The 25,770-nt window shown below is 40.0% G+C and overlaps 1 protein-coding gene and 1 long non-coding RNA gene across 4 annotated transcripts in view; one reads left to right on the top strand and one right to left on the bottom strand.

The window, feature by feature from the left end:
- The window catches only part of PRRX1 (paired related homeobox 1), a 73,194-nt gene that overhangs the window by 4,778 nt on the left and 42,646 nt on the right, over positions 1-25,770 (top strand). The gene's annotated exons all lie outside the window — the stretch shown is intronic.
- LOC102156399 overlaps positions 17,271-25,770 on the bottom strand; it is a 28,103-nt gene continuing 19,603 nt past the window's right edge. Inside the window, exon 4 of one of the 2 annotated variants that reach the window (XR_005362098.1) lies at positions 17,271-17,520. This is a non-coding gene — a long non-coding RNA (uncharacterized LOC102156399). The remainder of the gene's footprint in view (positions 17,521-25,770) is intronic. The other variant, XR_005362100.1, reaches the window with a different exon arrangement.

Here is a 25,770-nt window from a genome sequence, read left to right as displayed (position 1 = left end):
GGGGGTAGAACAGGGGAAGCCAGGGAGAGGAAAGAGGAACAGGTCATAAAAATAGGCAGACCTACTCTTAGGAGGATGGTGCATCCCGCTGTCATTTCTTAATCCGAACTTCTGCAAACTCTTAAAAAAAAAAAAAAAAAGCGCCTGCCTTCCACGTTCCCAACCTCTAAATTAGTGAAACCAGATTGTCCTAATAAGACCTTTTGTTGGAAACACATGTAGTCATAAAAAGGTAGACGGAAAGTCAATTAGACACGCGTGCACACACGCACACACTCCGAAGCCGGTGGTAAGTGTGCGCTTGGCGCAGCTGGGCCCCGGGCCTCGGCGGGATGCAAATGCAGAACAGCGGCGCGGGAAATCGATTTGTCACAAAGGGAGAGGTGTAAACGCGGCGGGATAGAAACGCCTGCCCAATCCTCCTGCCACACTCCCCCAGCCCAACTCCACCAAATCCCCCACCTCCCCCAACCCCCCCCGCCCCCCCAACCAGTGGTAAGCCCAGGGGGAGCGGGAGCATTCTCTAGGGTGCTCCTAGTTGGAACATGCCTCAGAATATAAAGTTCCCTGGAGTTTCAGCATTTGTAACATCTAGGGCTCCAGAAACTTTTGCCGGCACCACCCTGGGGGCCCTGGAGCCGGTACTCTGAATTTGGGCCTCAATTATCTTGATTCAAAGGGGAGTCAATGAAATATATCATTTTAAGGGTAGCCTGGAAATTTTTTCTCTTTATGGAAGGCAGTGAAATCCAGGATCAAGGTAGGTCACTGAGTCCCCACGGTCGCAAGTCAAGTTCAGAGAAGAGGTGGTAAATCTTGTTTATCCTACAAGCAGGAGCAGGGCACTGGATGGCCTCCTCTTAATATTTTGGAAAAACTGACAGTCTGGTAACTCCCCCCACCGTCTGAGAGAGGAGGGCAGCTTGGAGTGTGAAGGTCAGGGATCTGGGCCTGTATAGTCCGAGGCCCCAGGCATCCAATCCTCGCTGGGGCTCCAGATCCCCCAACTCCGTTAAACGGTGAGCCCCTGCCTCCACCGTTCATTTCTCTGATGGAGCTCTTTCCAAGATTCTGGTACCTCTGCGGCACCTTAGGTGTCATGCAGCCGTGCATTTTGGCACAGTGACTTTGGCGGTCCCCCCACTTGCTTAGGTCAGAACGTAGGAGCGCCAAGCGGACAGCCGTGGATCACCCGGGACGCTGCACTTCCTTCATCTTCCCAGGGGCGTCATTTTAGATTTTACAGCAGGAGTGCGTAAGTCATCTCCAAACCAACAAGATGTCACCCACACCCCTCCCCTGCGAGAAAAACCCCAGCGACTTCAGAACCAAGGATACCTTCCTACCCCACTGGCTCTGATCCACTCTGATCGGAGTTTTGAACCCCGCTTCCATCCAGCAGCCACCTCCCAGACCCTTTTTCACTTTTAAATGGTATCTGTGGATTTTCAATTAGAGGTCCATTTGATTTTTTTTGGAAGATGTGTTGCTTTTACAATTCCTCTCCTATAATACCCTGTTTGCCTGCTCCCTCCTTCAGCACCCACGCAGGCCACTCGCTCAAGGAGAACTCTGCTCCTCCATAGGGGCGCCCAGAGGACTCCAGTACAGGGATGTTGCAAGTCTGTGCGCGCCTGTGTGTGCGGGCGATTCCTGCGTGCCTCCTGTTCCTGGTGGTGCCAGCTTTCAATAGTTCTGAGAATAGGTATTTGCTTTTTATTCTTTGAGAGATGGAGTTAGTAGAAGCCAAAGGAAGTTTTCTTTTTCTTTTCTTTTTTTTTTTTTAATGGGGAGAGGGGAAGTAGTATTTATAGAGAAGGAGATAAGGCTTGCATTTTGCTTTTCTTTCTTTTTCTTTCTTTCTTTCTTTCTTTCTTTCTTTCTTTCTTTCTTTCTTTCTTTCTTTCTTTCTTTCCTTCCTTCCTTCCTTCCTTCCTTCCTTCCTTCCTTCCTTCCTTCCTTCCTTCCTTCCTTCCTTCCTTTCTTTCTTTCTTTTTGCAGAAGGTGGAAGAGTTTTGTGGGGAAGAACTTCACCCCGAAGAGAGAGTAAACTTGGGGGCTCAGCAACCTCTATTTAAGTCAATTTGTAAGGTCAATCAAGAGGATGCTTTGAGTATTTCTCTGAGCTACAGATTAGACATTTACAGGAAATACTTGGATAAGAGGCTAACTTCCTGTGTCCACTTCGTGTCCAAACGTTTACAGAACTACCTGTAAGTCCACCCCATTGTAATCTGATTAGGTGCTCTGCTTGGACTTCTGTTTTAATTTGATGCAGGGCCCAGTACCACCCCACCCCCATAGGTTGGTGTCCTTTAACTCCCTTTGCAACAATACAAAGAGGATTTGTGTGTCAACAGTATTAATATTCATCCACAAGAATTTTGATTCTTATAAATTCAAATAGTTTGATGAACAGGCTAACAACACTCAGTTAAAACTAATTTCAAACAGTAATAACAATATTGACAAACTGCCACCACCTCTTTTTCTCTAAGTGCTGTTTTTTTTTTTTTTTAATTAAATCAATAAATGCGGAGATACATTGTCAAGAATTCTGAGGAGAGACAGTCATTGGTGTTTGGGGTCAGAGCGTTTGTTTTCTACCTGGAGAAGTTTTTGAGTAAGATGTCTTCACCTTGGTCCGAATATTAGTAGATTCTTGGTGTGGTATTTTGTCTAATTTAGTGAGGCAGCCTTAAGGAAGTAGTTGTACAGAAAATTATGAACTATGGATTTTAGGTTTCGACTGAAAAAAATCACATTTTACTTGTCCTGGAACCACTTTGCTTGAAAAAATATCTGTGAAGCTGAATACAGGGGTAGTAGTCAATTTAAGGGCTGGATGAGGACGAAAGGCACAAACAGCGGTTGGTGGAGAAAATTTTATGAAAGAAAATAAAGAAAAGTCGTCAGAACAAATCAATCGCACACACAAGTGATGTCTCAGAAGAGTCTAAGGACAATCAGAATCTTAACGATTCTGCTGCTCCTGCAGTTCTCAAATATAGGAACAAAGTCATGACCAGAATTCAGTCCTCGGGTAATGGATGTGCCAGTCCCTTTGCTGCCCCAGTAATGACAGAACTCTAATTCCCAAGCACTTTGAGGCTTATTTTTGCCATTATAAGTGAGGAATGAATTTGAAAAATGTGTATTAATTCGGATCCCCAAGATTCGAGTTATTAGAAAGAACAAGGACAGGTCCTCTGGTTCCTATTTTGTCTGCTTGGACCTTTTTGCAAGCGATTGGAAGTTTTCTTAACGGGCGGGCGGACGGGAGAGAAGAGACTACCGAAGCTTCTATGCAGAAATGGAGATCTCACCCGGCCTGGGGAGCTGGCTTTGTGGAATCTCACCACTTTGGGGGGATAGAGGAGGGAGGGAGGAGATGGAGCAAGGGAGTGTTAATACAGAAGTTGAGTGAAAAATACAACGTTAACTTTTAAAACAGAGCTCGACAGTATCTTAGATTTTAGCGTCCTCCATCCCGGCTGGAGCAGAGGTGCAAACAGCCCCAGCGCACCTCGGCTCGCGTGCTCCCAGGTCCCAGGCCCGTGAGGCGCAGCTCTTCGCGGGGTGCAATGTACCCTCGAGCCTTGCCTTCTCCTGCCGAAAGGGGGCGCGTTCTTTCTAAGCCGGGGCGGGACCTGCTCTGGCTTCAGAAAACCTTGGACTCAGCAGGAGAGCGACACGCTGGAAGACCCTTCTACACAAGTAGCAAAAGATAGGACCTATCAATGTCATGAAGACACGCCAGGGACTGCAGAAATACATGCTATAGACATGCATTTTCGCAGAAACACGGAGAGAGCTGGTAGGCGTCCCGCCCCTCTTGCCTTTGAAATGAAGGTGGTCAGGATTCCAAGGTGAGCAGGAGGGGAGAGGGGCGCTCTCCCAGGGCTCCCAAGTGGAGCTAGATGACCCTGGGTCGCTGGCGTGTTAGGGAGCTGCTGCAAAGCTGCCACAGACCCCCCACTCTCCCAGTCTTCACAGAGGGCAGGCACTGGCCGTCCCAGAGGTAGGCCCCGGGGCTAGGGGAACCCCCTCTTTCCCTCAAAGCAGGACAAGAACTGCCCCAAGTCTTGTGTGTGTCCCCAGATCTAACTCCTGGCTCCCACTCGACTCCTGCTTTTTGGGCAAGAGTTTCAAGTGATTTACATGAGGAAGATTTATATGAGGCAGATTCTTAACCCCCTTCTGTAAATCTTAGGATTTTCTGCTTCTCTCCCTACCCACACCCTGAATTTCGAGGTCCACAAGGCAAGGCAACAGTGGGAACAACAAACTGGCAGAATGAATACTCTGTCTTCTCAGTAGAAATGGTGGTTAATACACACCTTCCAAGATAATCTGAGCTCGGGGTGTTCATGAGAAACAGAAGTGCCAGGCCAGCGCTGCAAGGGAAATTGCATTCCCACAAACGTTTGTCTGAGCGTAAGAACATTCACCCCATTCACTTAATTTCTCATCATCAGTCATGTCATTATATTTTAAAGGACCTCACAGTGCTGGAAGGTGGTGTAGTTATAAATAAGCATAAAAACAGATGGGCACTCTCCCAGTACTCTAAATATATATGGGGAGGCCAAATCTTTTCAAAGAGGATTCAGATATACAACATAAAGGCCAAGGGGCCCAACTCAATCAAAATTGGAGCCAGGATATGCTAAGTTTAATCAGCTTGACTCAGGGGCAAAGTGGAAGGCCTAGCCAGCACTTCAGTTATATATAGACAACCCCATTTTCTCAAGTTTCCATTGTATGTATCCACATACGTCCATGGTAGTGTGCAAGGGGCTTGGAGGAATTGGCCTGGGCCTGGTGGGTGGTCAGGGAATCAGTGTCCAGCCTCCTGCTCTTGTCAGCCTTGCTTGTCTTCTTTGCCTCAACTGGCTGTCCAAGATATGTGTCTACAGAGAAAACTGGTACTTAGATGCCACGGAAGCCTCCTAAATGCTATTTTCTAGAATCTAGAAAAGGAGAAAGCTGTTGAGCTCAATGGTGTATAGCATAACCAACCATTTTCATGTATTTTTTTCCTCTCTGATAATTCGTTTTAGCCCACTCCTTGGGAGTAGAGGTTTGGGGGAACTGGTAACTGTTCTATTTCTCTTTCAGGTAACTCATAAATACCTATAAGTTGAAAGTTCCAGTGGAAGTAGACATTGGATCTAATTCTTTATACCTGGGCATTGACATATTGTCATTAATCCAGCCTGGGAGGTGATGCTCCATAATTGTGTACATTGTGACTTCATTTTCCACTGGGGCGACTTCCCTAAGCACCTGTCTGGATCACGGTAGTCCAGTACCTACCTGTTAGCCTGCTAGCTAGCCGCTAGCTAGCTGCGGATAGCTGCTAGCCTGTTGCCTGGGCTCAGTGAATGCTTAAGTGATAGAACAACCTCCCCATCTTTAGTGGATCCCCTTTCTAATCCAACTAGGCTCTCTCTCCACTCCCCTTCCTACTTTTTACTATTTGCCTAGGAGATGTCCTCCAGGCTCACCATTTCAGCAACCATCTGCATAGTGAAGACTCCCAGGTTACAGCTTCAAGGCCCCCCCTTGGAACTGCAGGTCCATATATGCAGCGACCTATTCAGCATTCCCATGTGAACGTCACAGTTAAATGCTTCAAACTCAGAAATAGTGAAACAGGGCACTAATGAGCTCTCTTTCCCCAATCTGATCCTCTTACAGCTTTTCCTGTTTTTCTGTATCACAACATGGGGATGCAAAACTCAGAAATTTCAGACTCACCCGGACTCCTTCCTTTCCTCCTCTGTCCAGTCCACATTCAAATCTCAACAAGTTTACCTTCTACAATCACCTGAATCCATCTTCCCTTAAAAATCTATGATATCTCACCTGCAGTGCTGTACCAGCCTCCTAACTAACTGAGTCTCCCTGAATCCACACTTGTCTTCCTATCTGTAGGTGGTGCACAGGGGGATATGAATGATAGATCCTAAAGAAATTTTTGCTGAATGAATAAAAAGCATGCTAATGCATTCTTTGACAAACACATTTTTTTAAGATTTTTTTTAATTTACTTATTCATGAGAGATACAGAGAGAGAGGCAGAGACACAGGCAGAGGAAAAAGCAGGCTCCATGCAGGGACCCCGACGTGGGACTCGATCCGGGTACTCCAGGATCACACCCTGGGCTGCAGGCGGCGCTAAACCACTGCACCACCAGGGCTGCCTGACAAACATATTTTTAAAAACATCATGGCTCTCTCCCATTAGAACTCACAATAGCTTTTTATTCTTTTAAAAACTTTTTTAATTTAAATTCAGTTAATATATACAGTATTATTAGTTTTGGAGGTAGAATTTAATGATTCCTCAGTTGCAATTCCCAGTGCTCATTACTTCAAATGCCCTCCTTAATGCCCATCACCCAGTTACCCCGTCCCCCACCCACCTCCCCTCCAGCAATCCTCAGTTTGTTCCATTAAGAGTCTTTCATGATTTGCCTCTCTCTCTCTCTCTCTCTCTGTTTTTGTCTTATTTTATTATACATCAGGACCAAATTATTTGTCCTGTTTGGTTGTTTTTTTTTTTTATTTGTTTGTTTTTTTAACCACCTTTTATAGTCTATATTTCCATTCATGTCCCAGCCACCTGCCCATTCACACACAAATCAGAACTGTAATACGTCTCCCTAGCATGCTAGTTAGGCTGGGACATTTCCCCATGTCCTCTAGTCTTCTTTTCTGACTTCTGATAGGAAATGTCCTTGCTCTGTAACTCTTTTTGCAAACCCACTTATGCTACCTTTCATGGTTCTGCTCCTATCTCACCTCCTTATGACACCTTTCTTGACAGCTTCATTTTAGACCAAGCAAACCCCTTTCAATAGATGCTTACAATGAAATAATCAGCACTTTTTACAAGTATTGCTTAATTATTTTTTAAATGTATTATGGTTGTTAATTTACCTTAAATATTTTCTTAATATTAGAGATTTGGCAGGGGGAGGTGAGCAGGGGAGAGGCATATTCCACAGCATATAGTAAAGCTGCAGTAAACAACTTATATAGATTTTTTTTTCTTTTTGCATAGTGTGGTTCTGCTGTTTTTGCAATTTCTAGCTGCGAGTAATTTTTTTAAAAAAATAATAGCATAATGCCAAAGTACAATACATGCTTATTTTAAAAAACATATTATTTTACATTAAAAAGTTTAAATGAGAAGGTAAAGTCACCTATATTTCACCACCCTGAACTAGACACAGTTCATGATTTGTTGTTAAAATATTTCCTTTTTATTTATTTTTTACACAGTTTTTATATTAACATTCTTCGTTACTGATTTTTAAGTCAATGGAGGAATTTTTAATCATATTTTCAAAGATTGCGTTTCACCCCAAATTAAGAAAATATGCGAACATGTAGCCCATTTGCTTTCATCAGAAAAATGAAACACACACAAACAATAAATAACAGCTCCCCAAGGATTGTGGGAGCTTTGACGTCACAGCCGTTTCCCAGAGTTCTCAGGTTCCAGTGGGTCCTACTCCTTCAGAGTAAACAGTTTCTTTTTCTTTTCTGCTTGTTCTAGCTGGTAACCTTCCCTAGACATGAGCACATGTCTCTTTTTGAAATTGGAAAAGCCTGCATAATACTTAAAGGACATTCCAAGACCACAGTTGGAGAACTACTACTGCTCAAAAAATTAGTTTTTACATGGTTGAGCAGGGAAGAGCTCCACAAAACTGTTGGGGAGAAAATATCTTAAGGGACTGTACGTTTTCTGTTATTACAGATCTCTCAACCTTGACTTTTTGTTTTTTAAGTGTTTTTTCTTTCTTTATAAAAAACGCTTTAAAACTCATACAATGCTTTTGTAAAAAAAGGAGGATGAAAGCGACATGTACTGCTCTGTACCTTGTAGAACAATGATCAGGTATGATAATGACATATTCTGGGACACAGTAGTATATTTTGATAAGAAAAGCACTTATAAAAAAAAAAAGTAATGCATTTATCTATATGTGAAAATCTATGGTACCACAGCCCTATTTAAAGTGATAATTGAAAAAAAAAATAAAATAAAGTGATAATTGCAGAGAAAATATAAATTGTTATTATGAAGTGTATTTAAAAATTATTCCCCGGCAAACTGATGTTAAAATATTTGCCTGATGAATGTAAATATTTTCTTTAAGGAAAGTATTATCAAATGATGTAAAATCATGTAGAACAAAATTTTTGACTTATGAATTAGATATATCTAAATAACTAATCTTCCTCTCATGGGAAAGGGGGAACAGAGAGAATAATCATAATTTTCAAGGATTAAAAAACCACACTTGCCCAATAAAAGTTTCTGCAGTTCCCCACATTGTCGATTTCTGAGGGAAGAAAGAAGAACCACCCAGAGAGCTCTTTGCCTATAACCAGATGTGCTGTTCAGCAGCTCTACTCAAGTTTGAGGGAAGACCACAGGATGAATCCTCAACACATTTAAGAAATAAAACGTAATTTAGTTCATTAATCATGAAACTGAAATCTGCAGTTTTGCTACACATATTTCAAAGGCTGAATCCCTTCTGACAAGAGGAACAGAACATAATATCACTGCACACTTGACTGTTAGGAGTCTGTTCTTAGCTGCCCTCAGGGAAGAAGAGATTTTTCTGAGTGTGATCATTTTGACTCAGAATATATGAAACACTGTTTAAATTTATGCCTTTTTACCTCTCTTTTACCCCAACAGTCTCCTTCCTCAGGTGGTAAGGATATCTTTTTTTCTGCCCTGTGTTGGATTTTTTTTTTTTGGTTTGGAGAATCAGAGCTACCTTGAACAGCCAGGAAATTCCAGCTGTATCTGGGTAGGCCTTAAAGTCAATCATTTTAACTGAATTACTATATATACTCAAACTCCTGGTGGATTTAACTCTTTCCCCTGATTACTTATATAAATTAATGTCTTATTTGTCTTAAAGAATTAATAATATGAATAATAAAGTGACATAAAATATGAAACTGCTTCACAAACTGTAAGAACATATACCAGTGCTATTATAGTTTATAAAACCAGTTCTAAGAAATAGGTGGGGATAGCATAAATATTTTCATCTTACAGAGAAGAAAACAGGCTTAGAGATTTTTAGGGAGCTACTGTTAAGTGACTTGAATATTTCTCTCCTGATCCCATTTTATTTATCTATTTTTCATTCTATCCCATCATCTTTGATGTTAACCAAATTCTTATGAGTACATTATAGTCTAATGAAACAATGCTGAATTAAGAATAGGGAGACCAGCATGCCACTTCACAACACATTACCATGCTGCCCAAATCTTTTTTATTTCCTTTGGCTCTTTGTCTTTGTTGTAAAGTGGACATGTACCTGCTGTACCTGTCTTCCTTGTGGGAACACAGCAGGCCAAAAAAGATACTGCCTTATTTAAAATACTTAAGGAATTTGGGGCAAAATTTATTATTATTCCATAGGAATCAAGTGGAAACTTTTCTAAATTATGTTATCAAGCAAAAATTTAAAGCTAAGAATGTGTTTCAATAAATTTATGCCAGCCTGCAAAAAGCAAAAATCTTTAATTTAGATTTAAGAGTATCAGGGGATTCAAAGCATTTGCTTTGTATTTAGACAATTCTATGCTAAGTTATGATTCTACAACTTACTAGTTAACTTTAGATAAATCTCTAGGTCTCCATTTTCTCACCTAAAAAAACTGGCACATTAATATCTTTAGCTTGGAATAAGAGATAATGTGAACAAAGGCTCTAATACCCTACTTGCCCCCATTGAAGACACTCAAATGAAATGTTTGTTCTTTTCCTGCTACCACTTCCATAACATCTCTGACAAATGTCACTTATGCCAGCCTTGGCTATGTATCCAATGTGGTTTCCCAGTCAATGTTGGAGGCCATTTAATGTCACTAAAACTAGGAATATTCCCATACTCCAAAAGTCACGCTCTTACAGCATGTCATTTACCAAGTGACTAAGTAGACACATGTTTTTGATCTACAGTCAGGAACTGATGCCTTATGATTTTTAGTGACGTGCATAAGTCACCCCATGAGTGCCTGGCAGAGCTGGGAATCTGGCTCAGAAGTTCCTGACTGTGGTCATCTCCTTCAGGCCACCCTTCTCCTTGTTAGCATGAACCAGTAATCTGAATCTTCTTAAACTTTGAGATGGCATCAACCTTTCATATTTCCACTTACTCCATCCATTACTACGGACTGTGCAATGACTGAAGAAGACAAATGCCCTTCTTCAATTTAGACACTGAATTTAATGGCGAATAGATGACATATGTTTAGGACATCAGGTGTCAAGATTTTTTTTTTTTTGTTTTTTTTGTTTTTTTTAGGTGTCAAGATTTCTTATCCCAGACCTCACACAGCCACTAAGTTTCCTGGACACCAACCATGTTGAATTTTCTACGTAGTATAGTGGCTCTGACATAGCACTGCCTTACCACTTCTCTGAGATTTCTTTGAGGTCTATTTAATTTTTTATACATGAATAATACTTACCATGCTAACTGTGGTCATACATAAAGTTGCCATTCTTGTGTGAACTTGGGTCTCCTAACCAGTTGAGTAAGATAAACATTCTGTCTCCCAGTTTGATATGTGACCTGCTTTCATATGTATTGCTTTGAAATCTGATAAACCTAGAAGACATACAGACTGCATTTCTATATCATAAAGCATCCGAGACTCTTTATTTTGTTGCTAAGCAATTGACGATTAAATCTCCTTGGCATTCTTTGATAGCAGATGAGCATCACCTGTGGTACATGTGGAGAAAATAGGTCACCGTGGGTGAGGCAATTGGACAAATTTGTTGCATGATTCTGTGCTGGTCTAAAGAAGCAGTTTACCATGCGCCTTATGCAAAAGAGAATCAAAACATCTCCTAAGCATGCTCAGGGGCTGTTGGAGATTAGGAACACAGATCTGTCAGCAACATCAGTTCTGACATATGGAAAAGTGTTTGTGTGTTTGATAAAAATGCTGTGTGTACTTTACAGGATTGTATAATCTCTGGGGGTGTAGGTGGCTGGATTACTGTTCTCCGTTAGAGACTATGGAATCCTTCCTCATGTAGGAAAACGTTCCTTTAGTTCTTGTTTACTTACTTTGTTCCTTTCCTCCTTCTACGGGTCTCCCATGTGCAGTTCATTTCTAACAACTGAGGGGAAAGCGATAAAGAGAAATAATGACTCATCTGATTCTTTCTCTACCGGGCTTACAGTCGAATCCTGTATATCTTAAAGTGTGATGCCTCGTTCGTCTTCATCAGAATGAACTGAAATGTCTTGAAATACAGATTCCAGGACCCCACTTATACCTAGTGAATCAGAATCTCCCAAACATGTGCATTTTTATTGCACACGATTTTCATATACCGTCGTTTGCAAACATAGATGCAGACCATGTTCTTTTAGAGTGATTGGCATCGAATGATGTATTTTTGTGTGCCATCCACTGTGTCCTTTGTGGTCCATTGTTGTTAAACTCTCCCCTGATGGGGCACTTGAATGGCTCAGCGGTTGAGCATCTGCCTTTGGCTCACATCTTGATTCTGAGGGTCCTGGGATCAAGTCCACATTAGGCTCTCCACCAAGAGCCTCTTCTCCCTCTGCCTATGTCTCTGCCTCTCTCTTTCTGTGTCTCTCATGAATAAATAAATAAAATCTTAAAAAAAAAAAAAAAACCTCTCCCCCAAATAAGCATTAGTCTGATCTCTGCAACCAGGTAAATACAGTTTTGAAGACAAGGGCAGAGAGGCAGATATTTTATGCTTCAGAGCACTGATGATGCTTTTCATATTGTAAATGATTTAATAAGCAGTTACTGAGTAAAGAATGCATGGAGCGCTCACTAGGTGCCTGGCACTGTTTTAAGTGCTTTGTATTTTTTTTAAAGGAAAAAAAAACAATGTAAGACAATTATTGAAGGTTGCAAAAATCCTAACTATGACTAATTTTCAGTGACTGTTATCTCAGCTCTTATTCTGGAAGAAAAAACATGTGCCAAAGAGAGGGCAATCTATCACACAGATGCTAATATTTGCAATTTAACTTTAGTTTTAAGTATGTTTTCAGATGAAGGTATACCACATGTAGAAGTTATAGTTCAGTATTTTGCATTTCTTTTTTTTTACTAAGTCCTTCCTTACTGTCTAATGGTTGGTAAAGCACAGTTTTTTTTTACTTATGCAATTTTGCCTACTTATTTTCTACATGTTTGAAAAGGCAAAGTTGTTTGGGTTTTTTTGCCAGCATATAGAATTTTATTCAAAACCATTCAATGAGTAGGATGCATCTCAGTGTTTTCTAAACAAAACCCTGACTGAAACATGTTTATAAGGTTCTGCATAACTTCATAAACTCATACTACAGAGGAAAAACGTTGTTGGATGTCACATGGTGACACATAGACTATTCATTGTCATGTGGGAAGGCCACCTCCCCCCCCCAGGGCCTGCAGAAACTCATGGGGTAGAACGGATAAGGGGTAGATGGATAAGGTCCTGCATTACCAAATGAAAGCAAAGTTCAGACTCAACCTTGGGTTGCATTAATTATAGACCAGTGGTTCTCAAACATTAACATGCATCAGAATCACCTAGAGGGTTGTAAAAGCACAAGTTGCTGGACTCCACTCCCAGAACTTTAATTCAGGAGCTTTTGGGTGGGGACACCAAGTTTTAATATACTTTTTCAGATACTGGCTGTCAGAAAGTTGTATTTGAAATTTCAACATAACTTTTCCAACTTTGCCATGTTTAAAGACAAATTTATTCCTTTAGTGGGGTACTAAGCTTGGCACATACTCAAGGTATATCTGAAATATCTCCTTTTATGGTATACTAAAAGGCTTTTGTCCTAAATGGATTTTCTATTAAATATCATGTTTTTTTTTCCCGTAATGATGTATATGAAATTCATAGATTGTTGTCCAAAGAGTGTGTGTCTGGGGTGGGGATAGAAATAGCATCTTAAATGACAGACGATTTAACTCATTAAACATCATTTGGTAAAGCAGGGTTATTGTGACTTTAGAAAGCTCAAAGACAAAGAATAGAAATGGAAGGCCCTTACAGAGATGAGAAGGGCCACAAACTAAGAGGGGAAGGCTTTTCTGGAACCGTATCTGCAGCAGAGACCACTGCTGAGTAACAGGCCTCTAAGCCCATCTGGGATCCTTTGGTGACATGAACTTTGCTCTAGTGGTTTATGACATCACTGGAACCCCCTTGGTGGAATTACAACTTCATAATTCACAGTTAGCTGTTGTTTATTTTATATTTAATCATTTGTGGAGCACACTGGCAGCATACCCAGGGGAACTATGTGGTTATGCTCCTGCAAATCTTGTTGTTGCATAATTAAGTACGTCAGAAGTAATTCACCAAGTGTCATAACATCCCATATTTCAGACTTGCAGATGCTGGCCTTGGTTGTGATTGTCCTGAAAGTTATCCTGGCTGACTTACCTTCTCAATGAGTTTTCCTTTTGGAGGAGCAGTTACCAGACAGCTGGGTTTCCGGGTGTAAATACAATTTTCTGAGTAGCAGGCATAATGCTTCCATAGAAAGATAATCCCGGATGTGATATTGACTTCTATAATGTAACTGTAAAATGTGGTTTTATTTCTATTATCCCATAAGGATATAAAATGAATCAATCAAATTAACAAAGAAGGTTTCTGGGTTACCAAAGGGAATGGGGATTAGTCTCCATATTTCTTTGTGTTTGGCCCCTGCTGCTCAGAAATGACCCTACTTTATCTAGTGCCTTTGGGTCTTTCAATGGGAGAAGGGAGAAAGGGAAGGAAATTAAATTTTCCTCAATCTTACCTAGAGGAAAAAAATTAAGATTTATTGAGCACCCAACATGACCAGGTAATGTGCTGGATGATTTATACTACTTATGTTGTTTAAATTCTCGCAATAATGTTGAGTGGTAGATATTGTCACCCTCAATTTACAAATAGGGCTTTGAGACTCCAAGGAGGCTTATCGACTTGCCTGAAGCCTCAAAGTTGGTCTTGATGAAACCAGAACTAGTCTTGACCCCTCTGGAACTCTGTATTCCATTATCCTCTCATTTACCTTCCAGTGGCTAGAAAATTGGAATGCTGAATGGCTTTTCTGCCACATTTATTTAGTGGAACACAGAACTCCAGTAACTATAGTCCTGGACTGGGTATTGGGATTGCAAATGGAAAAATGCAAATAATCCATCAGGAAATTATATCTTTGTAAAGAAAATCCCCTGATGGCACCGGATACTTTAATACCAGTTGAACTGCAAAATTGAGATTAATTATGGGGCTCAGTGAACTTGAATGAAAGAATGAATTGGAAGATAGTACTAAAGAAGAAACTAGGTGAGCCAGAGAGCTTTTCTGAAGGTGAAGAATTATCTTTGATCATGGTTTTGACCTTGAACATGCCACCAAGCCTCTCTGAGAAACTGGAAGAATAGCAATGTATTTTTGACAAGTCTGTTGAAGATTAAATCAGGTATATGCGCATATTCCTTACCTTACCTCACAGGTGGTACAAAGCTTCTAAATTGTGTCAGTTCTAATACTGGATTAGAATATTGAGGGGGAAAAAACCCCAAATCTAAAATTTCTGGTTAAATTTCCTCCTTCTATGAGAATGAGTTGTGTTTGGTTGTTTTTTACGTTAAGAATAGGATTTTATTTGAAATATTCAGACAGTCTGATTTGGTTGTTTGGGGCTGGAAATTCATTTTCCAGATGCAATGTTATAAAGGTTCCCTGGAAGCCTCCAAAAGACTGGTAAATGTATGAGACAGATTGAAATATAGTGACAATGGAGGCAGCCAGTGTGTTGTTTCTGGAAGGAAGTGGCTTAGTGGGATGTCTTGCCCTCTTTATTGGTGTAGGACCAGTGCTGGGCAAAATTTAGAACCAAATGAATTTAATCTCTGGGCAGCCTTCTGCAACACCCACTCCTGGCCACCAGTGTCTGAATTTGGTACTCCTCCTGTGTGCTTTCATGTCATCCTTCATGGCATAGACACATTACATGGCTTCTTTAAGAATGCCACTGAGGTCTTGGTGTCTCTGTGATCCCATTCACCCCTCTTCTTTGGAGTTCCCAGTGAGGAAAATAAACACATAGAGCAATAGTTGAATGGGAAATAAGGTGCTGAATTGTCATCATCTGGGCAAACACACAATAAGCCTTGGGCACTCCAAGGCCCCATCCTCTGGGATTTGCTGATAAAACGAAGTTGGAGGCTTTGTTTAAGTCCATTATGATTGCAAAACATACTCCCACTCTACTCTTTCTCTCACTCAGTTTCTCATACATCCAGCAAATCTGTATGGAGTACTGGCTGTGCCCCAGTCACTATTCTAGGTGCTGGGGATTCAGCAGTGAAAAACACAACTTGCTCCTTCTCATTAAACTTACTTTTTCCAGAGAAAGAGAGGCAATAAACAAGTAAATAAACAACTACATAAATAATTTAATTATAAATAATGATAAGTCTGATAAAGGAAATTAACCAGGCTTATTTGAGCAGAGATAGGAATGAAAAGGAGGTGCTAATGATGTGGACATCAGAGTAACGGCTATTGGAGTATTTTACCTACCAAGCAAAATCAGGCAGCTGAAGTGAACTAGTGTGAGGGCCACTAGGCAATAACAAACTTGGGAATTCCAAGGAACAGAATGAAGTACAGTGTGGCTGGAAGATAGCAAGTGATGGAAGTTGGTGGATGAGGTCAGAGACTATGAAGGGGTCAGATAATAGGGACTTTGTAGATCATAGTGAGGAGTTGGGCTTACAGCCTAGAATGATGGCCGTGGGTAGCCATGGGAGAGATTTAAACTGGGGATCTGACTTATGTAGTTAAAAGGATGATTTGCTATATTGAGAATATATATAAATTGGAAGAGAAAGGAGATGTGGTTAAAAGGTTCTTGCGATGGGCCAGGTGAGGGGTTATGTTATTTTGAATAACCTTATGGGTGAGGCGCTGAGCAGTGGTGGTGGGCACCCAGACTGGGCTTGCTATAGGGGCTAAGTAGGCTGATGAGCCAGCTGGCTTTGTAGATGCCTTGCCTAGAAGATTCACCCAGGGCACTTACTTTTCTTAGCCTTGTCTTTTCTGCGTTTCCATACCCAGGTTTTCTCTCAAACTTGCAAGCCTTTCCGTGAGGGATCCCTGGAAGCAGTTGACAGGAGAAGGAGTGGTTGGGTGCAGCGGGGTGTGAAATGGGAGCAATTTTTTCTTGAGTTTGTTATTTGAAAAGTTAGAGCCTGTAATTCAGGTACTGTCTATAATTTTCCCAGAAAGGAAGGGTTCTGTTTTAAGTTCTGCAAAAGCAACCTCTTTGTAATTTAGCAAAACATCAGAAGGCAACATTGCTAACAACTACAATTCAGAGATGTGAAGGCTTGTGTAGCTGAAATGCCTCAAGAAGTGATTTGTATTTCCTAGGTCAGAGTTCCTCCCCTTTAGCGTGTCTGTGTTAATGCCGCCAAAGGTCAGAAATCAGTCAGGTCTTTTCTCCAAACAATGGAATAGTAATCACAGTTCCAATGAGCTGCAGTCAGAGCATTTTACCTACCACCAGTCATTCATCTAACAAATTTTTATGGTGTTCAACACTGTGCCAAGCACTGAGGATACTAAAGAAACAGAGCCAGTCATCTAATTGGTGAGATGAGTCTAATACTGGCTCTCACATGGCTCACCTCCATGTAATTTTAACCTGTCCAATCCTGAAATCATCAATCTTGCAAACAGCTCCTCCTCTTTTCCCTATTATTCAATAGACCTCAAGCCTGGCTGGAAAGGGGGTGGGGGGAACCAGCTCAAAATCTCAACAGCAGTGCCACCCCCTTCTTATCTTTCATTCTTCGTGCCTGTTTCTCAGGGCAGACATTTTGTGTCATGGGGCCTGAATGAGATCTTTTCCTGGTCGTTCCTCACAGATGGAAGTTTCTCTGACCTAGAGGAGGAATTTCAAACCTGTAAGACACCACTAGTTGGAAAACTATCAGGAGAAATTTTGAATAGATCCATCTTGCTTTTAAAGAAGATTTTGAATCCCAAGTAGTTTAAGCATTCTGCAGCTTGTAGCACCCTGAGAGTTGAGAAATGTCTTCTGGCTTATCTTCCAGAGTGTTCTGTCTGCCAACACTTCTCATGCGGTTTCAAGTAATTTGGCAAATGACAAGTTATAGTCAGCATAAACTTATAATTATGCAATTGATTAAGCAGACCATGCAGGAAAGCTCGGTATTTGAGCAGAAAAACTGGTCTTCATAGAAACTGGACCTTGGAATAAGACAGCAGGCCCCCCGACTTCCACACTAGAACTCAGAGGCAATCAGTTTCTTAATTTCTTCTCACAGGGTATGGAATCAATATTTTTCCTGAGGCTGAAATATTGGCTTTATAATTGGGTTTATTTGAGGTTTTATTAGGCTTATCTCTTCTGAGCTTCCACTATTATCTTCATCAATGTTCTGGAAAAAAAAATTAAAGCAGAGAAAATCGAGTCAGGATAGACCAGTTTACACCGGATGTGGCTGAAACCAGCAGCCTTGCATACCTCCTGATACCAAGGGACACACAAGACAGTGCGAGGTGAGGAAGGCCTGTGGTCTGGGGAGGCTGGTCAGAGTCAGCTCAGGCGTGGGAAGTGCTGTCAAAGGATGATTCAAGTCTGGATGAGCAGCTGACTAAGAACAACTCAGCAGCCCTCAAAAGCCTGACTCCCCGCCAGGGGGTTTATGAAGGCAATCTGCAAGACACATTTAGAGGGAAGATGATTTGAGAATTACTGTACTTTCACTCAGACTAGGAAGTTTACAGAAATATTTGTTTCAATCAATGAAGAATAAAGAATTTGGAATCAGAAAAATCTAGATTTCAAGTCTGCTTTTTTTTTTTTTTTAATTTATTTATGATAGTCACAGAGAGAGAGAGAGAGAGAGAGGCAGAGACACAACAAAGGCAGAGGGAGAAGCAGGCTCCATGCACAGGAAGCCCGACGTGGGATTCGATCCCAGGTCTCCAGGATCGCGCCCTGGGCCAAAGGCAGGCGCCAAACCGCTGCGCCACGCAGGGATCCTTTCAAGTCTGCTTTTATTTCTGCCTACATGCAACACTTTTGGACTCTATCACCTGTCTATAAAATGTCTGCTTATTTTTATTATCATGGAATCTTGGGGGTATAGTGTGGAAGAAAGAATGCATATGGTCCCGGATCCAAGCAGTACTACTCTAACGCTCTAGTATATCAACTGGGTGATACTCTGCTAGGAATTCAGAGGGCAGATTTTTCACACCTGGCAGGGACACGTGAGGAAAGATTTCATGGAAGATGTGACATTGAACAGGACTTAAGTTTATTAGATTTTTTTTTTTTTTTTTTTGCCAGTCAGAGTATTGTGAGTTAAGAACAATATAAACACTAAGCAAGGACATTTCAAATGGATGTGTGTATACCTGTTCAATCTCACAAGAACCCCTCCCAGCAGAAGGGCGAGGCCGGGGAGTTGCCTTGCCAGTAGTTGACACTCCTCTCCCTGATAGTTAAAAACTCCGCCTCCAGGCTGTCAATCTGTTACCTTTCACCAGCATTAAACTCATTTATTTTTTTTAAAACTCATTTAAAAATGATCTGAAACATTACAAAAAAAAAGAAAAAGAAAAAAAAAGCCTGATAGATTTTTATAGTCAAGAGTACCAAAAACAAGTTGCTGTTTGAGTTCCAGAGATTTTTTTTTTTTAAAACATCATCTGCCTAGTGGAAGATGGCAGTTTGGAAAACAGGCTAGCTTAGGGGAGCAAAAGTCTAAGGCTTTTCATACTCCAGTTTTTCTTTAAAAGGATATATGGTGGCCTTGGAGTGGGGGAAGCAGAAGGGGAAGGAACAGAGGTGGAGAAAAGAATTCCTCATTCAAATAATCCCATGATTTTCAGCAAGGTCAAAAGTCTTAGAGTTCTGTGGTGCCTCGGGGAGTAGGACTAAGGAAAATGTGATTTGCCAAGGTCAGCAATTTCTGACACTCATTCAAATTCTAGCCTTAGGGGGGTAGCTGTTTGATGAGAGCAGAGGAAGAGGTGGCATGAATAGATGACATTTAACATCGGTAGGAGACAGGCTGCTGCAGCAGCTTGTGCACTCAATGCCTTGGGAGGCATTTCCAGAACAAACAGAGTCACCTCTTAATTGCCTGCATATGGATTTCCCACTTGGTGGATTCTCTTTAAAATCTGCAGTTGATGTTTCTAAGACTCATGCTCGCTCCAGAGTTACTTCATTATCAGAGAGAGAGAGAGAGAGAGAGAGGCTACACTTGGAGAATCCAAGGTCATCTGGAAATTCAACTTAGGTAAAACTTGTTGGAAGTGTATAACTCCTAGGTAAATGAAAGCAAGGAGACCATATAATTTTCTAAGCATAAATATAGGCTTTTGCACCACCTTTTGTTTTGGGAAATAGAGCTAACATTCATCAGGTACCTTGTAAATGGTTGTACTTTGCTTCTTTCCATTAATTAGAATAATCAAGAATTGATTGGCCACTTCCCCCGTCTCCATCCCAAATCCAAGTCATTTAAGTTTTCCTACTAATGACAGCCTGTTTTAAGAGTAGCACAAGATTAAACAGAAAGCAAGATTTCTATGCTATTAAGGGCTTTTTTAAAAAAGGGTCACCTTGACCGTTTAGAATTGTGCTTTGGTTTTTACAACTCAAAATATTGAGTGAAGAACAATATAAACACTAAACAGGCAACTTTTAAACCCCATATGTGAAAGCTGGTTCTTAAATAATGAGAAGCTTTTGGCATCATACATTTGCCATCTACTGAAGTTCTATTTGGTGAACAATTCTGTTGGAGGTACTGACAACTGAACAAGAACTCTTGGCCTACAAACTTTCTTCTGCAGTGTCTTACAGGGAATTTCTTTAAAAAAAAAAAAAAGATTTATTTATTTATTTGAGAGAGAGAGTGAGCGAGGGTGAGAGAGTATGAGGGGGGAGAGGCAGAGGGAGAGCTGAGCAGGCACCTCAATGCAGGGCTCAATCCCAGGACCCCAGGACAGACTTGGTTCTAGAACCCTGGGATTCTGACCTAAGCCAAAGGCAGATGCTTAACCTACTGAGCCACCCAGGTGCACCAGGAAATTTCTTTGGATGCTCAGCAATACCCTATGACTTTCATGAATTCTTTCTGTCCTTTTCTGTTCTAAGCTACTGGAGTTTTGCTCTGAGGGAGCAGTGAGACCCCCAGGGCTGGACTCTGGAGCAAGTCATCTCTTTCACTTGCTTGTTCTGTGCAGTTTCTCTTAAGCCTCACCTTTCTTTTCTCTGAAATGAGGATCACACTGCCTCCTATATGGGGTTGCTGTGAGCATTCAGTGGGATATTGTATTGAACATGGTTATCATTGTGCCTGGCATGTAGCAAATACTTACCGAATGGAAGTTATTTTATAATAAGTACTTGATTCTTATTTTACAATTGAGCAGACACTGTGGAGTCCTTTATCACTCAGCCATAAAAACTGTGTGGATATTTCCTTGAAATATTCGCAAACATCTGGAAACAATTTAGTCTGAGGACACTTTAGGTAACTAAAGGGACTCATTCTTAAAATGAATATATAGTCTCAGGAGACTCTGGGGTCAAAGAGCAAGTGACCAAATACTTTTACTCAACCCAGAAAGTTTTGTGGTGAGAGAAAGGGGGAGAGAAAGAGGGTGAAAGAGAAGAGGTGGGAGAGAAATAGATTTTGCTTAAAGCTAAGCAACATGTTGAGAAGCAATGTGGCGTTCACTGTCATGCAGAAGTCAGAGTATCTATGCTATACCTTCATGTATTTGCGGAGTGACTTTTAAGTCTGTTGTCACACTTCTCTAAAAGTTTGTGTAGTTATTATTATTTTACCTATTAACCAGGAAATCTTGGAAAGTAAAACCTCGAACCCCCTACTAACTTTGAACCCAGAAAGCCATAGAAAATAACTTGAGAAAACACTAGCACTCAAGCTACAGTGTGGATCAGGAAAATGTGATGTTACATAGCGTTAGTAAGTATCTCTGGAATTGGCCTATACTTGTGGCAAAATTAAGATATCTGATTTTTTTTTGTATTTTTCTTAAAAATTGTTTTCATTTGACAATCCATTTGAAAAAGCAATTAGATTTTTAAATTTGATCTAACAATAACATAAAGTCAGGTATGTTACAAGGGTTCCAACTTTTAGCTCTTCAAAATTAATTTCAAATTTATGCTCAGAGTTATCCAGTCTTTAAAAATATTTTTTTACCCAGTAAATTTTTTTTTTTAAATCTAGGTATCCTTATTTGTTTAGCCAAGTAAGGATATTAAATAAACTTCCTACCATTTTCTGTGTATATTGTTTTAGAAAAGAAAGGACATTATGGCCCCCAAATAACAAAATGACTGTAATCTTTAAAAAATGGGTGCATTTAACTCAAGAAGAAACTCATTATGTTGTTCTTATTCCTCCTGCCCATTTTATTTTGGAGTCTTGAAAACTTTGTCTTCATCCTGAAAATTGTTGACTGGGAATCTCTGATTGAGGCATTTTTTTGCTTCCTATACTTTACTTTCATTGCTGATTTCACTAATGAAACACATTTGATGATTTAGTGGTGACACAAGTTCAAGTAAATTGTATTATTCTTTAGCTATACATCTTTTGGTTCCTAGTTCCATGACAGTAAAATTATCATTAATGTACATTAATGACCAACTGCACAGTTAAAACGAGATGAAAGATAATCTGAGCTAAAAGTAGACATTTGAGACATGAATTATTAATTTGGAGTTGTACTGAATCCATCAGGACATATTTTTTCCTAATCAACTTGTATCCAATTTCATATTTCCAAATTCCTTGGGGGCAATAAAGGAAGTCTTTACTAATTTTCAGTATTTCAAGGCACCTAATAATAAAATATGTTTGTACTCTACAAACAACAACAATAAAAACTTTAAGATTGTTTATTCCATCAATTTGAATTTAAAGTGACTTTGTGGAGCCTTGTACAGTTCTTAGAATATAGTAGGGACTCATTAAAGAGCTGAATGAATGCAAGAATGAATGATGATAATTCTTGGCTGTCACAGGCTAAGTTGTACCATAGCCAGACAATTTTGAATTTACTTAATCCAAATGACAAAATATAGTGTACTTGGTAGAAGTTGTAAAACGTGGAATCTATGGGGAGAAGGAAGTCCATGGAGCTGAAAAGATGAACAGCATTTATATTTTTTTTATGAAGATAAGAGTGGAAACAAGGCTGTACTTTGAGGGAGGTTTGTGCACTTAATCTTTATGTTTGTGACCAGAAGTCTATGTCAAGAGGGACATGGGAGGTTTTTTTTGTTTGTTTTGTTTTTGTTTTTGTTTTTTTTAACATTCAGTATATAGTTCCAGGGTCCTGATATTTATCAGCTTAAATTTTAAAAAAAAAAATTTCTTAGGTATTTTTCTTGCTTTAGGACACCAGGTGGCGATATGGGGTGAAGTGTGGGGAGCTTGGGGCACTGAGATTGGATCATGTCATATGAAAGGGGAAGCATGTGGATGGAGATTTGGAGAGCAGATTGAGCGTGTGTTTGACAGACAACTATATCAAAAAAGGAAAACTTTTTAAGGATTTGGTTATCTTTTGACTGAGAAAGATGAGGTTGGCATTCATCATCTGTTATGAAACACTTTTCTCATGAGATTCCAGACGATATTCCACTTGGAAAATTCAGGAGCTACCAAAAAGTCTCTAGCTCCTGATAGCCATCTTTTTTAAATGTTTCATTATATATAAGATGTTCCCTCCTCTCTTCCCTTCCATTCATTCAATTGCAGAGCATCTATAATTTTTCCATTCACAACGCTAGAAATACTGGGTCATGTAAGGTCTGGTCCCTGACCCCTATAAGCTCATAGTTTAAAAGAAGCAGACCTGTGAATCCTAAGTCAGCAGTATGTTTTGAGTTCTAGAGTGGAGTCACAATCAGGGCATGATCAAAAAGGATTGCAAAGGATGGAGTTGTCATCCAGTGGCCAAGGAAAACCTTCATGGAAGATATAAACTTTGAGCTTGAAAGTGAGAGATGAATAGATGTCCATCACTTAGAATAGATCAGGGAAGGGAGATTATTATAATAGTCAATTTTGCCACCATGAACAGTTCAAGTGTGTGTGGTATGTATGAGAAAAGTTAATTGGTTCTTAGTATTTATTCATAATTATATTAGAGGGATGCCTGGGTGGCTCAGTCGGTTAAGCATCTGCCTTTGGCTTAGGTCATGATCCCAGGGTCCTGGGATCGAGCCCCATTTAGGACTCTTTGCTCAGGGAGGAGTTTCCTTTTCCCTCTCCCTCTGTTGCTCCCCCTACTCATGTGCATTCTCTGTCTCTCTCTCATGCTCTCTCTCTCTCAAATACATACATAAAATCTTTTAAAAAAAACAATTGTATTTGAAAGCACAATCAGTAGTTACTATTAGTAGACTAGTTTTTGGTTTTGAAAATGGGAGAGAATACATGTTTGGCAAAACTTGACTTCCCCACTACCCCTCAGATATGAGAATTTGTTCGATAAGAGTAGTTATAATATAAATTGAGCTTTAACTATTCAAATATTTTTATGAGTCAGGATAGATATACATGAGCTAGCTAGATTATGTTCCAGAGAGGTCCTAGAATTATGCTTCCAGGAAGAGTACGAATAAAAAATTTAGAAACTATTCAAACAGATGGAAATTTCAGAAAATATAAGAGGCTGGAGAGAGAAGAGTAAGTTGATTTGATGTGAGTAGAGTAGTGCCTTTGGCAGCAGAACAAAGGGCTGCATAAAATGCTCAGAGGAAATCCTTTAGAAAAGGCTTGATTGCAGGGAGAAGTTTTTGTCTAGGTAGACAAAATGAGTCTAGTGAAGATAATGTGATGAAAAGGTGTTTGCTTGACAAAATTTGGGAATGGATGATAGCACTAATCTGGGTTTCGGGTGGCTGTGGAGAAAGCAGGTAAGCCTTTCAAGTGAGAGACATATTTTATTCACCATTGTTTCTTCAGGGCTAATCCACACCTGGAAAATTGTTGCTCAAAAAGTGTTTGTTGAATGAATAGTGAAATTAAGCAGATGGGTTGAGTGTCAGCCAGCAAGCAAAGATTGGGTTAAAATGTTTATCAATCAAGGAGTGAAATATAAAGTACCGTCTCTTAGAGATTGCTGATGGATTTAATCAGGTCAAACATAAATAGTGAGAACCAACTTGTCTTTATTGAGTTGCCACTCAAATGGATTCTGACATCACTGAGAAGAAATTTCCTCCCTCCTTTCCTTCCTTTCTTCCTCTTGTCCTTCCTCTCTCTTTTTTTCTTTTTCATGTTTTTGTTTTTATTTCAGGTATATTGAATTATATTTTCCTCAGCTTTCCTCTTTCCTCCTTCTCTCCCTTTCCTTTTCCCTCTCCTTTCTTCTATTTCTCCCCCTTCTGCATCCTGCATCCAACTCCCTACTTTCCCCTCCCTCCTTCCCCCTTCCCCCTCTTGTCCCTCCCCTGTTCTCCTGTGAGTGACAAGTATAGTATTGAAAATAAATAAAGTAAAGGAGCATAGTCCCAAGGGTTTAACATAAAGTGGGAAAACTTTAACCCTTGTGCCCTCGGTGGCTCACAGTGTTCTAGCAGTAGGTTTCAAGGGACTGTGGGACCTTCTGTTGCAATGGGGGGCACAGTGCCTCAGTACAACACTTGAGCCTACCTTATTGCAACATTTATTCAAGAAATATTTATTGTACATCTGTGTTTACGTGGTACTATGTTAAGCACTTCGAGGGGTTTAAAATCCTTTGTTCTCCAGGAAATTTAAGAGTTGGTTGATGGGTCTAGAATCTGGACTCTAGATTAGCTATATAATCAAATAAATGCAGTATCAAATGGAAAGAGATACTGCAGAGAGGAATAGATTATATGATACAGTAGTTATCTTTATCTTGGCAGTTAAAAATTGGAGTAGGAACTATTCAGGAAGCACATCTCTAGAAAAAATATTTCTATGTATTTCCAGGAAAGAATATGTGTTTATAGTAATAATTGTCCATAATCAGAAAATCCTTCCAATAGCTAAAATTAATCCTTATGGGTTAAGAATTAGTTTCTTATTTTTCCATAGTTTTAACACTTTTGATTAAATTACTATTTTGAAGCATTTAACTCCAGAGATGAGCCTTAACAATCTTAATAAGTGAGGGTTAGTAAATGCGTTGGAATATCCTTCCTGGAGTCACTGTTGAACTGTATCTTGGGATATAGCTAACTCTTTAGAAGGTAATTAAAGGAAGACCTTGCATTATTATTGAGTATAACCTTGTATTATAATAAGCATTGTAACCCTACCTTATTATGAAGTTGCTGTATTACATGTATTTAATGAAAAACTAAAACTTTTTATTTCAGACCACTAGCATTCTCTTATTACTTAATAGATTTGTCCTAGATGTAGAATCATTTTTTTCAAGATAAGAAATGATAATCTACATCAAGTAATGAGGATTGATATGGGTCCAAAAAAGAATTTTTGTGGAAATAAGTGAAAAAAACCCTTAATTCCCATTCCCTCCTTCCCTCTCTCCCTGTTTCTCTCCCTCTCTCTCTCTCTCTCTCTCTCTACACACACACACACACACACACACACACACCCCACACACACTTACCTCTCTTACATTTT

Source organism: Canis lupus, chromosome 7, assembly GCF_011100685.1.
Source record: "Canis lupus familiaris isolate Mischka breed German Shepherd chromosome 7, alternate assembly UU_Cfam_GSD_1.0, whole genome shotgun sequence".
NCBI classification, from domain to species: domain Eukaryota; kingdom Metazoa; phylum Chordata; class Mammalia; order Carnivora; family Canidae; genus Canis; species Canis lupus.
The sequence above is the reverse complement of the archived record's forward strand: the minus strand, read 5'-3'. Positions and strand labels throughout refer to the sequence as shown.